This window comes from Nannospalax galili, unplaced genomic scaffold (genome assembly GCF_000622305.1).
Source record: "Nannospalax galili isolate Female #2095 unplaced genomic scaffold, S.galili_v1.0 scaffold1448, whole genome shotgun sequence".
NCBI lineage: Eukaryota > Metazoa > Chordata > Mammalia > Rodentia > Spalacidae > Nannospalax > Nannospalax galili.
In genome coordinates this window covers 1,316,410-1,331,489 of record NW_008358646.1, presented here as the reverse complement: position 1 = coordinate 1,331,489, position 15,080 = coordinate 1,316,410, and the positions used below count along the sequence as shown (strand labels likewise).

The window sequence follows — 15,080 nt, the reverse complement described above, 5'->3', positions numbered from 1 at the left end:
ACATAGAGGGGAACGTGGGGTATAGTGGGAGTTTGCTTGTCTTACCAGAGATGGGAGCCATGGAAGGTTCTGAATAAGGGAAGGAAGAGTGATCTGACTTCTATTCAGTGGGTTCCCTGTGGCTGCTGCAAAGGCTTAAAGGGACAAGGAGACCAAGGAGGGGCTGCTGCACTGGTCTGGCCAGGCAACGTAGGGCCTGAGCAGGGGAGTAGGGTGATAGTGGTGGTGCTACAAGGATTGAATAAACTGTGGTGCAAAAAAATCGCTTCTTGGCCAGGCATGGTGACACATACCTTTAGTCCCAGCACAGAGGCAGGCAGATACCTGTGAGATTGAGGACAACCTGGTCTACATAGCAAGTTTGAAGCCAGCTGGAGCTACAGAGATACCCTGTCTGAAAAAAAACAAAACCAAAAGAAACAAAGAAAATCCCTCCTTGGAGCCAGGAGTTGTGCATGCTTATAATCTCAGCACTCGGGAGAGTGAGACAGGAGAATCAGGAGTTTAAGGTCATCTTTAGCTGCGTAGCAAGTATGAGTACAGTCTGAACTACATGAGACCTTCTCTCAAAAACAAATATACAAAAAACCTACCCCCAAACCAGCAAAGCCAAAACCACCTACCCTGGTTCACAAGCATCAAACATAATATTATTGATAAGGCCTTGGGGACTATATAGATATGGTGACTATATAATGCTTGGTGAAAATAGGATTTGAAAATTATACATTAAAAATACCAGTGCCAGATGTGAAAGGCCATAGAAATGCCCAGAACAATATGATAGGACCACTGCATTCATGAACTCACAGCAGCTGTGGATGCCTGCCTAAGACTTGCACAAGATCAAGCCAGTCAACATTCTAGAACAATGTAGGGAGAGGCTCAGGAGCCCTTGCTCCTAACTGAGGAACTATTGATAGTTGATGGCTTCTGGGGGTGGAGTGGGGGAGACAGTTTTCTTTAAGGGTATGGCCTCCTAGTAGGTCAACCAAGAGCCAGTGGATGGCCCTATATCCACGGGTATATGGGTAGCTCAAATTAGACTCTGTGGGTTATTAAGGGAAGAAAAAATACAAAGTTGAGAGGGTATAGGAAGGTGGGGGTGGATCTGGGAAGAGTTACTGGGAGAAATAGTGGTGATTATAAAAATAAATTGTAATAAATTCTCAATTAATAAAAGTATGTTTAAAAAATAATAAAGGGGCCGGGCGTGGTGGCACACGCCTTTAATCCCAGCACTCAGGAGGCAGAGGCAGGTGGATCTCTGAGTTCAAGGCCAGCCTGGTCTACATCGTGAGTTCCAGGACAGCTGGGGCTACAGGGAGACCCTGTCTCAAAAAGACCAAAAAAAATAATAATAATAAAGGGGATTGAAATTCATGAGTGCAAGTATATCTGGCTTTGCATCAATATGCCCTAGTTTTATTTATGTATTTTTTAAGAACTTTTTTATGTGTATATGTGTTTCTCTCTCTCTCTCTCTATGTATGTCATATATGTGCCTGCAGAGGCCAGAAGAAGTTATAACTGGAGTTATAGGCAGTTGTGAACTGCTGGATGTGGGTGCTGAGATCCTATAGAAGAGCAGCAAGCACTCTTAACCACCTAAGCCATCTCTCCAATCCCTATTTTATGTATTTTTGTCACTGCATTTATAAGGTTTTATATATTTTTTTAAATTATTTTTATTTTATATGTATGAGTGTATTGCCTGCATGTATGTGAGTGCACCCGTGTCGTGAAATGCAATGGAGGTCAGAAGAGGGCATCAGATTCCCCTGAACTGGAGTTAAGGACGGTTCGTAGCCGCCACGTGGGTGCTGGGAATCAAACCCGGGTCCTCTGCAAGAGCAGTCAGTGCTCTTAACCACTGAGCCATCTCTCCAGCCTCCATTTACAAGGTTTTAAATAAAATAATTTCATTAAGAAGAAAAAGAGGGGCTGGAGACATGACTAAGCAGTTAAGAGGACTGCTCTTACAGAGGACCTGGGTTCGATTCCTAGCACCCACAAAGCAGCTAACAGCCATCTGTAACTCCAGTTACACGGGATCTGACACTCTCTTCTGACCTCTGTGGGCATTGCACAACATGGGTGCACTTACATGCAGGCAAAACACTCATACACATAAAATAAAAATAAATTTTGGGGGCGAGAGGTGGCTCAGCAGTTAAAGAGCACTGACTGCTCTTGCAGAGCACCTGGGTTTGATTCCCAGCTCCTATATGGTAGGGGAAACACTCAAACACAAAAAAAAAAAAAAAAATTAAAAAAAATAAAATTTAAAAAATTAAAAAAAAAAAAAAAAAAAGAAAGCAAGCAGTACCCATAACAGGCAAGTGTGCAGAGCCAGAGGGTAGAAGGAGGCTAGTACTACGACTGGGACAGTACTCTGAAATGAGATAGCAGAACTAGCTGACTATTTCTATGAATAAACCAAAACCCTTTGACTTGTCCATTGTAAACAAGATGTATTTTTTTTTTTTTTTTTTTGGTCCTTTTGAGACAGGGTCTCCCTGTAACCCCTGCTGACCTGGAGCTCACTATGTAGACCAGGCTGGCCTCGAACTCACAGAGATCCACCTGTCTTTGCCTCCCAAGTGCTGGGACTAAAGGTGTGCACCACCACTCCCAGCTTAAACAAGATGGATTTTATTTGAGGTGCTGGGGATCAAATCCAGGGTCTCATGCATACTGACTGTGTGATCTGTACTGAGCTACGTCTCCAGCGCCAAAAGAGGTGAAGTTTCTAGTATGTGAATTACATCTCAGTGGAAGGTATTTTATAGTGATCAAAATTCCTATCACAAATTGAGGTACATAGAAGAGATGACCAGAAAGTGTTGATAGCAGCTCATAGGCTGAGGGCAATTTAGAACTTTTGTCTTCTATTTTGTGTGTGTGTGTACTTTCCCTCCTAGGAATAAAAAGTAAGTATTCCTATCTAGAAAAATAATCTATGTTGAAGAGGGCCATGTGTCTCACCTAGCCCTACTTCATTGGGGCCCAGGAGCAGTAATACTTGCTCTGGCCCAGCTCTGGCCTTCTGAAATCCTTTCCTGCCTGAGTAGCTGTGGTGGAGGCTGGAGACCCTGGCAGCCAGCAGTCATCTCTGGTAGTGCCCCAGCTGCTGGCAGCTGCCACCCTTCTCTGCTTACATGCCTTCCTCTGTGGGCCACTCACCACCACATTACTGCTTACACCTTCCATTTCTGGGCAGCTCTGCCTGTGAGCAGGCTCTTCCTTATTTGGAGGTGGAATCTCACCCTGGCTGCCACCTTCCTCAGCTCCCCTCTGAACCCCAGTTTCTGGGTCTTGGTAAGGTATTCCTCAGATGGTTATTTGGAGGTCATGTAGTCTAGAGCAATGTTGATGATAACTAGGCATTAGGGACAAAGTAAAGTTATGGTGGCTTCTGGCCTGGCAGCACAAACAGGGTTTCCAAATTCAGTGTTCAGACCATCACCATGAAACATTTGGAATTTGATATTTACCTCAGATAGAAAGCTTAAATCTCCCCACAGACTGGAAGGAAATGACAGTCATCAGGGTTGACATTTATTGAGGGCTCATGGCATAGCAAATCCCATGGTGACTAATTTCTATTCATCTTTAACATGATTCAGTCCATGCTGTTCTTCCCATTTTAAAGAGGAAGAAACGAAGGCTTAGGAACACAGTGAGCCTCAGTTTCCACATGGACACATTTGAGGAGTTCTCTCAGCTTATCATTACTATAATGAGATACCTGAGTTGTACTGCTTAATAAAGAGGTTTGTTTGGGCTCATAGTTCTGGAGGTACAGGAGCCAAACAGCAAGGCACAGGCCCTCATGGCTGCCCTATTGGGCTGCTTCATATCATGGTGGCAGTGTGTGCAAATCACTGACTCTGGTCTTTTTCATTCTTATAAAGCTACCAGGATTCTGTAATGAGGCCTCTACTCCAATGATCTAATCAAACCTAACATTCAAAGGCCCACCCTCCAAATGTCACAGTAGGATTAAATCTCCATTTCTTCACACAATTGACAGGAGACTGGAACACCATGATACTACAAGGGTTAAGTTTTTTCATGAGTTGGGAGGGGATCACCATATTCAAACCATAGAAAAAAATGCTGTGGATTGACAGGTAAGTCCACCAACAAACAGCCTTTCCCCAAAGCAGGTGAGTGAGAAACAGGCTTGGGAGGAAGCATGGCTGTTGCCCTTGGCTCTTAGCCCCATCAGTTCTGTGGTGAAAGGCCTGGGATCTGCACTTCAGCCTCACCCCAGGTGGGTTTAGGAGGCTGCTGCCCATCACCAAACACCGATGGAAAGATAACAATATTCCCATCTTCCTGGCCTTCACAATGGAGACCATGTTTTCCTTTCTTTACTCTCCCACAGTTGGAGACTTAGGAGCCTTCAGCCTCCCAGTCACCCATGACTCTCTTCCACTCTCTGAGCCCTGGATCAACAGTCATCCTGGTCCCTTTTTCCTCTTATCACATTTGTGTGGTAAGACATTCACACAGCTGTCAGGGTCCCTCCCACCTCTGACCCTCTAGGGACAAATTCTTCATATGGTTCTGGGAATTAAACCCAGAGCCTTAAGCATGATAAACAAAGGGTCAGAGCACTCTTCTTCCCCTTCCCAAAGGTAATTTCTGCAGATTCAGGTTGCCCTCCAGTCTGGTCTCCCAGACTTACCCTGACCATGGGAAGAGCTGAGCAGCCACTCAGAACAGGCTCTATAGGGTTCATCCCAGTGTCCTTGTCCTCTCATCTCAAGTTACACAGAGCTGAGGCCTGACCCCCAGCCAATGTCCAGGTGATGGGGGCCCATGTCCTCTGAGAGCAGGCTTGGAAGAGCAGCACCCTCAGTGCCATTTTATAAATGACAGACTGGGGCAGGGGCCTGGATCTCTCTTAGCAAAGAGGGTATTGCCTGAGTTGTGTCAAAGACTTGAGGGCATGTTCTAACTAGCCTGGGACCAAAGGCCCACGGGTGGCATATCTGTTGCCACACATCCAAGGAGGACAGAGGCTCTGAGCGCTGGGCTGAACTGTGAAGCGGCTGGAGAACTACTTAGGAGTGGCTGAGCTACCCAGAGATAGGCCCACAAGCCTAGGAAGTCCCTTCCTGGGAGTGGCAGTGTGAAGGCAGGTGGCTGACACCTGTGTTTGTACATGTGCATCCTTATGTTAGAGGAGTCTTCGTGTCCTTACTGTGCATGTGTCACATCTATTATTACTATTTTTTTGAGATCAGAGTCTCACTTTACAGCCCAGGTTGGCCTCAAACTTGCAGCAATTCTCTTGCCTCAGCCTCCCAAGTGCTGAGATTATAGGAATGAACCACCACACCCAGCTTTTTTTTTTTTTTTTTTTTTTTTTTTTTTTGTCTTTCTGAGACAGGTTCTCCTTGTAGCCCCAGCTGTCCTGGAGCTCACTATGTAGACCAGGCTGGCCTCAAACTCCCAAAGATCTGCCTGCCTCTGCCTCCCAAGGGCTGGGATTAAAGGCGTGTGCCACCATGCCCAGCCCACACCCAGCTTTTAAAAAATAGTTTTGTTACCTCTAGGTAGACACGTGTGCACATCTCTGTATGTCAGTGTCTCCATCTCCAAGGTTTCTGTCTGTAGCCCATTACGCATGATGTGTCCAGGCCCAGGTCTCTAATCCTCTGAGGGTTTATCTCTGCCATATCTTTGGTTCCCTTCAAGTCTCACCCACCCCCCTCAAAAGTCTGTGGCTGTCCTCAGCCCCTTTGGCCAGGGCTTGGCCTAGTGTCCCAGACTTGATGGTTTTCTCATTTTCCTGAGCTTTGAAGAGTAAGGTGGAGGAAGGGGGTCATCATTGCTCCCATTCTTGGGCACCTGAGGTTGTATGACTATCTCTAGGTGAGGGGCAGCTATTGTGTCAACACAGCCCAGGAGGTGTGCATAACATGTGCATCCGGTGTGTTGTACCAGTATCTGTCATCTCCTTGTGTGTCATGTCTGGGTTTTTGAGCATCCATTTGCACATTGAGGTCTTAGTGGTGGCTTTTTGAAGTAGTCACTCAACTTATCTTCCAACACAGAGCCTAAGTGAACTTCCAGAAGCCTTCAAACCTATTCAGGGATCAGCAGCTGTGGGGGTAGGAGGGCAGAGGTGGAGGAGGAAGTGGGGTAGTAAGAGGAAAGATAAGAGGTTTGGACAGCTGGAAAGGAAGACAAATAAGTGAGACAGGAGAGGGGGAAGTAAGGAGGAAAGGAGAGCATGAACCAATGAAAGGGAGAGGAAAGCAAGGCAGAGAGGAGGAGGAAGACAGAATGACAGAGCCATGACATAGGTGCCAGAGTAGCGGCTTCAAAGAGTAGGCAAGATCTCCTCTCAGTCTTACCTGGGCAGCGGGTCCCAGCCATGATGAAGGCACGTGCGGCCTGGTGGGACCATGCGCTTGTTCTGGCCATGGTTGACATGTGGTGGTTCCTGTTGACTGGATGGGTTTTGGGTTGGGTGTGTGAGCATATGCATCAGGCTGGACCTCTTGGCTCAGCAGAACCAAAGACCTGCCTGCCCTGACCCCCACTGGTACTTGTGACTCTTTCCTGGAAAAGTGTTAGAGGCTTTAGCCATCCTTGGTCACCACAGCTCTGTGACCTCAACATGGTACATATACAAGGTCATAGAACATCACAGTTTAGAATGGTGCTGAGTTAAGCCCATTCCTGCCTTCCCACATGGTCCCTGGCAGGGGAGGGTGTTATACTGCTAATGAGATCCAAGGGCCAAACTGGCTGCTGCTGCTGCCCCTGCAAAGAATCTGCCAAGTTGGTGGAGAGGGTTGGTTAAGGCTCAGGCACTATCTCTAGCTCAGTGGGGCTCCCTAGCTAAGGAGTGGTTCTGTGCAAAAGGGGCAAAGGCAGGAAGGCACTATGGGTCCCACTGGGGCTAAGTAGGCCTGTGCCACGATGTTTCTGTAGTTAAGACAAAGACTCCCACATCTAGCTTTCTTTCTTTTCCCCTTCCATTGGCTCATGCTTGCCTGCCTGCCTTCCTTCCCTCCCTCTTTCCCATCTGTCTCCTCACCTGTCTGTCTTCTTTTCCAGCTGTCCAAACCTCCTATCTTTTCTCTTACTACACAGCTTTCTCCTTCACTTCTGGGTCCTGCCTGTAGCTTCTGACCCCTGAATAAAAGTTTAGAGGCTTCTAGAAGTTAACTTAGACCCTGTGCTGGAAGAAAAGTTGAACAACTGCATCAGAGACTCTAAATGGAGAGACTGATCTGGACCACCTAGGAAGGGGAATGCAGGAATTCAGAGGTGACACTAGACCCACAGGCATGGGCCCATGGGCAGATAAGACTTCAGTTGCAGTGAGGGTCCTACAGGGGGTGGGTTGAGAGACTTCAACTTGGGCTCTGCCCTGCATAAGCCTGAATTGGTGCTGGCTGCCTCTGGTGACCTCATATAGGCTAGTGAGGAAGGGTGGACAGATGGACAGATAACAGGAGAACTACAGGTAAAGATGAGGGGCAGCTCAGATGGAAGGCTGATGGAGAAAGCCTGGTCCTGGCTGCACCTGCATTTTCACTTTCACCTGAGACCCCCTAACAATGCAGAGTTGGAGATGCATTCCTGTCCCTGTCAATGGATACCTGGGCAGCCTTCTGCCTCTGGCCTGAACCTACCATGGGCGCCCAGATCATTGTCTAGTACTCACTGCCAGCCTGTGGGATTTGCGGAGGAAGGGGACTTGGGGCCACATGGATTGTTTGAAAATGTTTCACAAACTTTGGGAACTGGAATTTCCATACTCTTCAGTGGTTCCACCACCAGCTAAGACGCAAAGTTCTTTGCCTTCAAAGAGAAATCTGTTCTCTGTATTCTCCCTAAGGAATACTAGGTGGCAGAGGGTTTTAGTGGAGACAGAAAGACACAATCTGGCAGTGAATGCCTGTGCTAGCCCCATGCAGGCAGGGGTGTTTGGCTGCTCATAACTGTCTCCCCAGAATGTTAACTATATACCTGACATGCCAGGGTTACTCCACAGGCATAAGGCAAAGTAGAGCTATGGCAGGAGATTAGCTTGGTTGGTTTGGGGGCATAGCAGAGCCACAAGGAGAGAGGTCTGAGAGTTGATCTAAGTCAACATGCCCATAAGATGGTGAGATTGAGGCTCAGAGGTGAAGGTAACAGGTCACCGTTGTCAGATCAACTGGGAGATAGATCTTGGGACAGTCACCTTTTTGGCATGATGAAGTTACCAGATGGCATAAAGGTAGGAGGGGCATATGCTCCAGGCTCTGCCCAGAGTGTACAGTTGTGATAGGTCCATGGCATGGACAGATCACAGCAGTTCTCCTGGTTAGCTGCTCAGCCGTCAGACTGTGACTAAATCCAGACTGTGACCCCTTCCTATGTGGCCTAGAACCTGCTCCTGCCCTGGCCCTACATTCAATCTCTTCGTGGCAGCCAAGGGTTATAATAAAGAGCTAGGGGAGATTACATCCCTCCTATATTTGAAATACTGCAAAGACAACCATCTCATTCACTGTAAAAGAGAGAATGTCCTTACAGTGATATGCTGGGCCCTGTGGGTGTGGCCTTGGTTCCCTCTGCCATACTCATCTATAGCCACCAATTCAGTTCCTGCCTCAGAGCCTTTGCGCTTACCATTTCTTCTGCTGCAGCTTTCCCTCCAGATACCTGCATGCTTCACCACTTAGCCTTCCAAATATGTTCTGAGCCTTGAGTTTCCTGACGTTCAATATTAAAAAGACAGCCCCCACCCCATGTTCCCAGACCCCTTCCCTGGCCCTGTATTTCCTTAACACACCTCCTCTCAGAGTAACACAACTATAGTCAGACACCACCTAACATTTCAGTGATGACAGACTGCATGTATCACAAGATTTCTAAGATTGTCTCCTAGTGTCATTTGCAGTTGTCTCTTAGTTTAAGGACACTATAATGGTACAATGAAGTTGCCTAATGGAGTTCTCAGAACAAATCATGCTGATTGAACATCATTTACTTCTTCAGTTTCATGCCTGCCTTGGGAGGAAAGTGGAATAATTGTCTTGTTCCTTGCTATAGATCCTCAGCACAGAGAGCAGCATATAGTGGGTACTCAGTACATATCTACCAAACCAGCAGACGAATACTTTTGCTACTCAAAAGTTAACTGACTTTGGGAAGGCCAACATCTGGACTTTAGTGACCTAGTTTCTGAAATGGAGATGATACTCGGAGATTTGAGAGGATACTTGGGAGATTTGAAATTGCCATTCCCCCTCCCTAAAATGTAAGTATCCACCCCAGCAAAGCAAAGAAATAGCAAGACAAAACACCAGGCTAACCGTCTGACCCCAGGTTTGCAGATTTCTGGCCTGAGGCTTCTAGCCCAGGACTATTTGAACTTGATTTCTCAGTGACACCTACTTGTCTTAGTTGGGTGGGTCCATGTCCTTCTCCCTTGTGTCTGCCCAAGTGGCCCCTGACTGGCTCTGTCCCCTGGTGGCCATGTCCCTTGGCCTGTACTTCCCTATCCCCCTGCTTGTTACTTTCCACTTCTCTTTAGCATCCCTCTCAGTGAGCATGAAAGCAACTATTCAGGTAGCTACAGGCAACTACAAGACTGGCAAACCTGCTTACCTTGGTAGCCCAGCCACACACCTAGTGGGAAGCACCCACAGAACTCTTTGCAACTATGCAGGGGCCATCATTGTCTGTCTCCAGGCAGAGCAAGTTGGAGGTACAGAAAACCGTCCTGCTGAGCAGCCCCTTGCCTGGCTATCCCTCAACACTGAGGTCATTTGCTCTGTGGACCTGTGCTTCCTGCTGCCACACAGAACCCTGCTAGTAGAATCTTAGGGAACAAGCCAGGGGCTGGACTCATGCAGATTTAAGTGTGAGTTTTGACTTTATCACATTGGGCATTTGACTGTGTGCCAAATGCTGCACTGGGTAGAAACGAACACAGCCTCTTTTGACTTTTCTAGTTAGGAGCACCACTGAGCCAAAGAGAGGTCCCCTAGAACAGATGAGGATTCTGCTTTTCTTAGGGAAAATCCACCCAACCACTACTTCATTCCTTTAGACTCTCCAGGATCTCTGAAGGGCATTCTCAATGGCTGGGTGAGTCATATAGCCTGTCTGAACCCCAAGATTTTCCAGCCCCTCACCCTACCCCATTTTTTTCTCCAAGGGGCCCTCAGTTCAAAGAGAAGCCCCGGACTGAGTCAGGCTCACAGGTAGAGGGCCCAGTTTAACCTTACTCATTCACTACCCATTCACCAAATACTTACTGAATGTGTACTAGGCTCCAACTTAGCAATGAAGGACATACCAAAAAGCAAACAGAAAAACTAACAAGACACATAAATAGAAAAATTACACATCATTCAGAGGTGGCAGAGTGTTCGAGGCAGAGGGACCTATATGTATAATAACAAGGGCACTGTAATGAGGGTGAGAGGGTAGGACATGATGTCAGGAAGGTTGTGGGGGCCTGACTTTGAGGGTCCCATCAGCCACTAGAAACTCTGTTCAACTTATAGAGTCGGGTGGGGATGCCAGTCTCTGCCATCTAGAAGGGGTACTCACTACCATCTCTAGGTATGCCTTTCAGACCTGGTTTTGTGGGTGGCTGCATGGAAGAGGTAGCTAAAGTCAGAAAGTGGTGGGGGAAGGGTCAAGAGGATAGTCTATGACTAGGTCAGTGGTCCCCAGCAGGGATTTGGGCTGCTCTGACATCAGGCTTGATGGTACCCACAGCAAGCCTCTGGTTCATACAGCCTCAGGACTGAGTGACACAGGCTTCCAGAACAGATTATTGAAGGCAGACACTAACCAGCTCTGCATTTCAAAGGTGGGGAAATTGGAGTTCATTCTCAGATGGCTATGGAGGCTGCTGGCTCCTAGGCACAGCACAGTAGAGCCAGAGAGACTGAAAAATGCCATGCGAGTAGTGCCAAGCTTGACTATAAATGCTGATTGTCAGTAAAGGGAACTACCTGTATAACAGCTCTAGGCACTCACTTGGATTAGGAAATCTGGCTTTTTGTTTTTGTCTTTTTGAGACAGGATCTCAAACTTGCTGTATAGCAGAGGATGGCCTTGAACTCCTGGTCATCCTACCAAGTGCTGGGATTATAAGTGTGTTCCCTCATGCCCAACTTGGAATCTTTTTAAGCCTTCTTACTTCCCAGCTGGGCATGGTGGTGCATGCCTTTAATCCCAGCACTTGGTAGGCAGAGGCAAGCAGATCTCTGAGTTTGAGGCCAGCCTAGTCTACATAGCAAGTTCCAGGTCAGCGACTCTGTTTCAAAAAAAACAAACAAACAAACAAACAAAAAGCTTCTTACTATATCAAAGGCTAAACTTAGGAGACTTTCAGGCCATGAATTTCTGATGGCCTCAGTGCCACCAGGTCTTTATAGCCCTGGCCAAGGACTGGGAGGCAGAACAACAGTGTCATGAACACCTCCTAGGCCAGAAGGTTGAAGGGATGGTTGAGGGCAAGTCCTTCTTGGCACACCATCATGGGCAGGATGGGGTGAGGTCAGGTGTAGGGTGTATGGAGACCAATAGGGACAGGGTGGGGTTTAGTAGATGGAGCTTCAACCATCACTAAACTTAAGTGTGGTGGCTCCTTTCTACAAGATCAGAGAGGTGCCCAAGGAGGAAGTGGAACACTGAGGGATGAATGAGACAGAATGATTTCTGCACAAAGTGGGGAGCAAGATCTGGGTAATTAATCTGGACAGAGACTTGAATGGCTGGAAAGAGTATGGCTATATGGATGAATAGATGAATGAATGGAGTGGGTGGGTGGCTGCGTGGGCTAGGGAGTGGCTTGGAAAAGAGCTGGCCAGCAAAACTCAGTGGGAGACATAGCACCTGCCAACTGCACTAATAACACAAAACATTAACTGCCCCCCAGAACTACAGAGAATGGAAGGGGTCGCACCACCTTCATTGGGTTATATGCGCCTGCCCTTAGCGAATGGTCAGGCCATCCCCTCCACCAAGGTCCATCCCCAAAGTCCCCAGTCGTCTTTGTTTCAGTTTATTCTCTGGCTATCTTAGGGCACTACGCCCCCCCTCGTCTTGGCTGTCTCAAGACCCCCTCAACATGGCTCTGCTGCCCTTCCAGGCACCCCCCCTTACTCCACAAATTTTGAGCCTCTAGGTCCCTGAGGTCAGCAAGAGAGAGGATCTCCAAGCTGCGCATCTGATGCAGCAGCATGGGAAGGCGCGTCATTAAAGGTCCCCCTCGAACTACACTGGCGCGCGCAGGGGCGCGCGCGCACTCCTGTGTATACACACACACACACACACACACACACACACACACACATGCACGCGCGCTCACTATGCACGCGCGCTCACTGTTTTGCTCCCCATCCCAGCACTGCCTGTTTGAACCTTAAGCAGCTCCTAAGTCGGTGCCATCCACGAGGGCCAGCTCCCACACGTCAGGCTTAAGACCCTCTTGGCAGGTTCATTGCGACCACAGGCAGTCTCAGATCCCTGTCTGAGGCCAGCGCACGCACAGGCGCACTGCCTGTACTTGTGTAGTCCCACCATCCCACACAACAGCCAGCCCACTCGCACACAAGCCCACACGAAATACAGCCCACACAGGCAGTCCCCCCCCCACGCAGCCACATTACCCGCTATAAACAATCGCAGACAAACACGACATCACTCAGTACCACCGAGACCCCTGAGCACATTCACAGGCTGGTTTCTAGTCACCAACCCCCACCGCGCCCTAGCCGGTGACATTCACACATAGGGCCTAACAGAAATTTATCGCCACACTGATACACACACGGTTCCGAACGCACATCCGAGGGCTCACCCGTGGGCTCATAAGTCACTGGAAAAATATTAAAGCGTTCCCTCCCTCCTCCGCTTCTAACCTTGGCACGCGTGCGCGCACATAACGCCCCTTCCCTCCCCGCCCCCACCCCGTCTGTTAGCGCCTCGGAACCTCACAGCCGTGACCCTGGCCTCAGCGGTGAGAGCCGCCGGAGCGTCTCCACGGCGCCCCCTCCTCCCGCTCGCGCCCATCTCACCATTCCTCCTCCTCTTCCTCCCCCTCCCCCGCGTCTGGGGCGCGGGTTGTGCGCAGCCAAGCCCCCGAGTCCGCGTGCCCCTCCCCGCGCGCGCCCTCCCCGCATCTCGCTAGCCGAGTGGCTGTGGCCACAGGGCCGTCTCTAATTACCTGCTGTCCCCCCCCCGCCCCCCCCCAGCGGCGGGTGAATAATGGCTACTGAGGGCGCTCGCAGGGGCTGCTGAGCTGGAAGCGCGGGGCTGGACAGGCGCGGCGCGCACAGGAGCGCGAGCGAGAAGAGGGAGCCCAGGGCCCCCGCGAGCGGCGCCCAGAGAAAGGAATCGTGTGAGCGCTCACATTTTTTTTCTCCGAAGGATCTCATCTGGCCGCCGGGTTCAGGAAGAGGCGAGGGGGAAAGCGCAGAGAGACGGCGGGAGAGAAGGAGACGGCGAGACGCGCAGCGCCGGCGCCCCGAGACCCAAGAGGAGCCCGCAGGTATTGTTGGCGGTGGAGCTTTGTGTCCTCGGTGGGCTGTTCCTGGCGCGAGGGCTCCCAGAATCCTAGCCTGCCACGGTGCTCAGACCTGCCAGGAAGGGGGGCTGCTGGCCGTGGTCGCTGCCCGCCGCGGGCACTCCTCCCACCGCGCCGTGATCCTGGCGGGAGTTGCCTGTTTGGAGGTTTCCATTTGGGTGGAGGGAATCAATCTCAAGAGAAGGAATTTGTGTTTGCTCCTTTTTTTCTTAATGGCCGCAGTTTGTTTGTGCTGGGTCCCCCCCTCCCCGCCCCGCGCCTTCCACAATGCAATGGTGAGCAGTCTCAGCGAGTCTCAGCACTGGTGGAAGAAGACTTGGGACAGAGATGTCACAGCGGGTGGCCGCAGATCTGAGGGATGCTGGAGAAAGGAGGAGTTCGGCTCAAGTTCGAGTCTGTGCCTGGAAGCTGGTTGGGCAGGGAGGGTATTCCGAGCACCAGGCCCTACTCTGGGCCACCAGGAGAAACTTCCTAGGAGCGTGGCCTCCCGGGGGAAGGCTCCGGGTTGCCTTGAGGTGCTTCCTCCAGCCCCTCCTCTCTGTCCTGGAGCGCTTAAGGTTGTGCTCTTCCCACCCCCCGCCTTCTTCCTTTCCTGGCAGTTTCCGGATCTGGACTATGCAGATTTTCAAACACTTCCCCTTGAGACCCCTCCCCATTCCTTCGCAGGTTCTGCAGGGAAGCCCTCAGTCCTGTGCCCTGCCTCGTGCAGGGTGGTAAGGCCAGGCTGACAATGAAATCTTGCGCCTTTGCTGTAAGGGGCAGGGCTCCAAAGGCTCAGCCTCTCCTGGGACTGCTGACCCTGGGCCCAAGGTAGTGGGGAGGGAGCCCCTTTCGGGGCAGGGGCTTGCTGGTGAGGGAAGGAAGGGGTGTGCGGCAGGGAGCCTTGGGGTGCCCCGACAGGCTTGTGGATTCTGCCCGCTGGGGCATGGTGATTGGCTGGTGCCTTTAGGCAACGTCGAGGGCAGTTCTAACAGCCTTCTCCCCTCGTGTACAATGCAGGCTGAGAGGTGATCCTGGGGGTGAAATGCTATGTGACGAAGTGCTTGTCTTCCTGTAGTCCACAACAAGAGCCACTGTACCTCAAGTGACCCAGAGACCACATGCCCGCACCCCTCTCTGGGATACAGGGGGGGGGGGGGGGCGGGGGAAGCCTGCTGATGGGGGAAGGAATGGTTAGGAACAGCTCCTTTCCCTTTGGGGCCATGGGAAGGGAGGGCAGTTCCAGAGTATTTCAGGGACCTGTAGTTCTGAAGGGGCGATTCAGCCCCAAAGGAGACCTTTGGGTCAGAACCTCCCCGAGACTGGAGTGTCAGATCTTTTCTTGCCTTTGGAGGTGTGGAAAGATGTGGGGCTGTCGTGTGTTGTAGTCGTTGTGTCTCTCCCCCACCCCCCAGCTTTAGTAGATTTCCAGTTTAGTAGAGGAGCCTAGTGTTTAGTGCAGAGACCACACAGGTTTTCTGTTCAAGTAAGGGAAGTTTCTCTCTCTCTCTCTCTCTCTCTCTCTCTCTCT

General features: G+C 50.1%; 1 protein-coding gene across 1 annotated transcript in view; it reads left to right on the top strand.

Moving 5' to 3' along the window:
* Positions 1–15,080, top strand: part of Rai1 (retinoic acid induced 1) — a 109,119-nt gene that overhangs the window by 25,860 nt on the left and 68,179 nt on the right. The window contains exon 2 of the mRNA XM_008821983.3: positions 13,414–13,534. The gene's annotated coding sequence lies outside the window, so the exon portion shown is untranslated. The remainder of the gene's footprint in view (positions 1–13,413; positions 13,535–15,080) is intronic.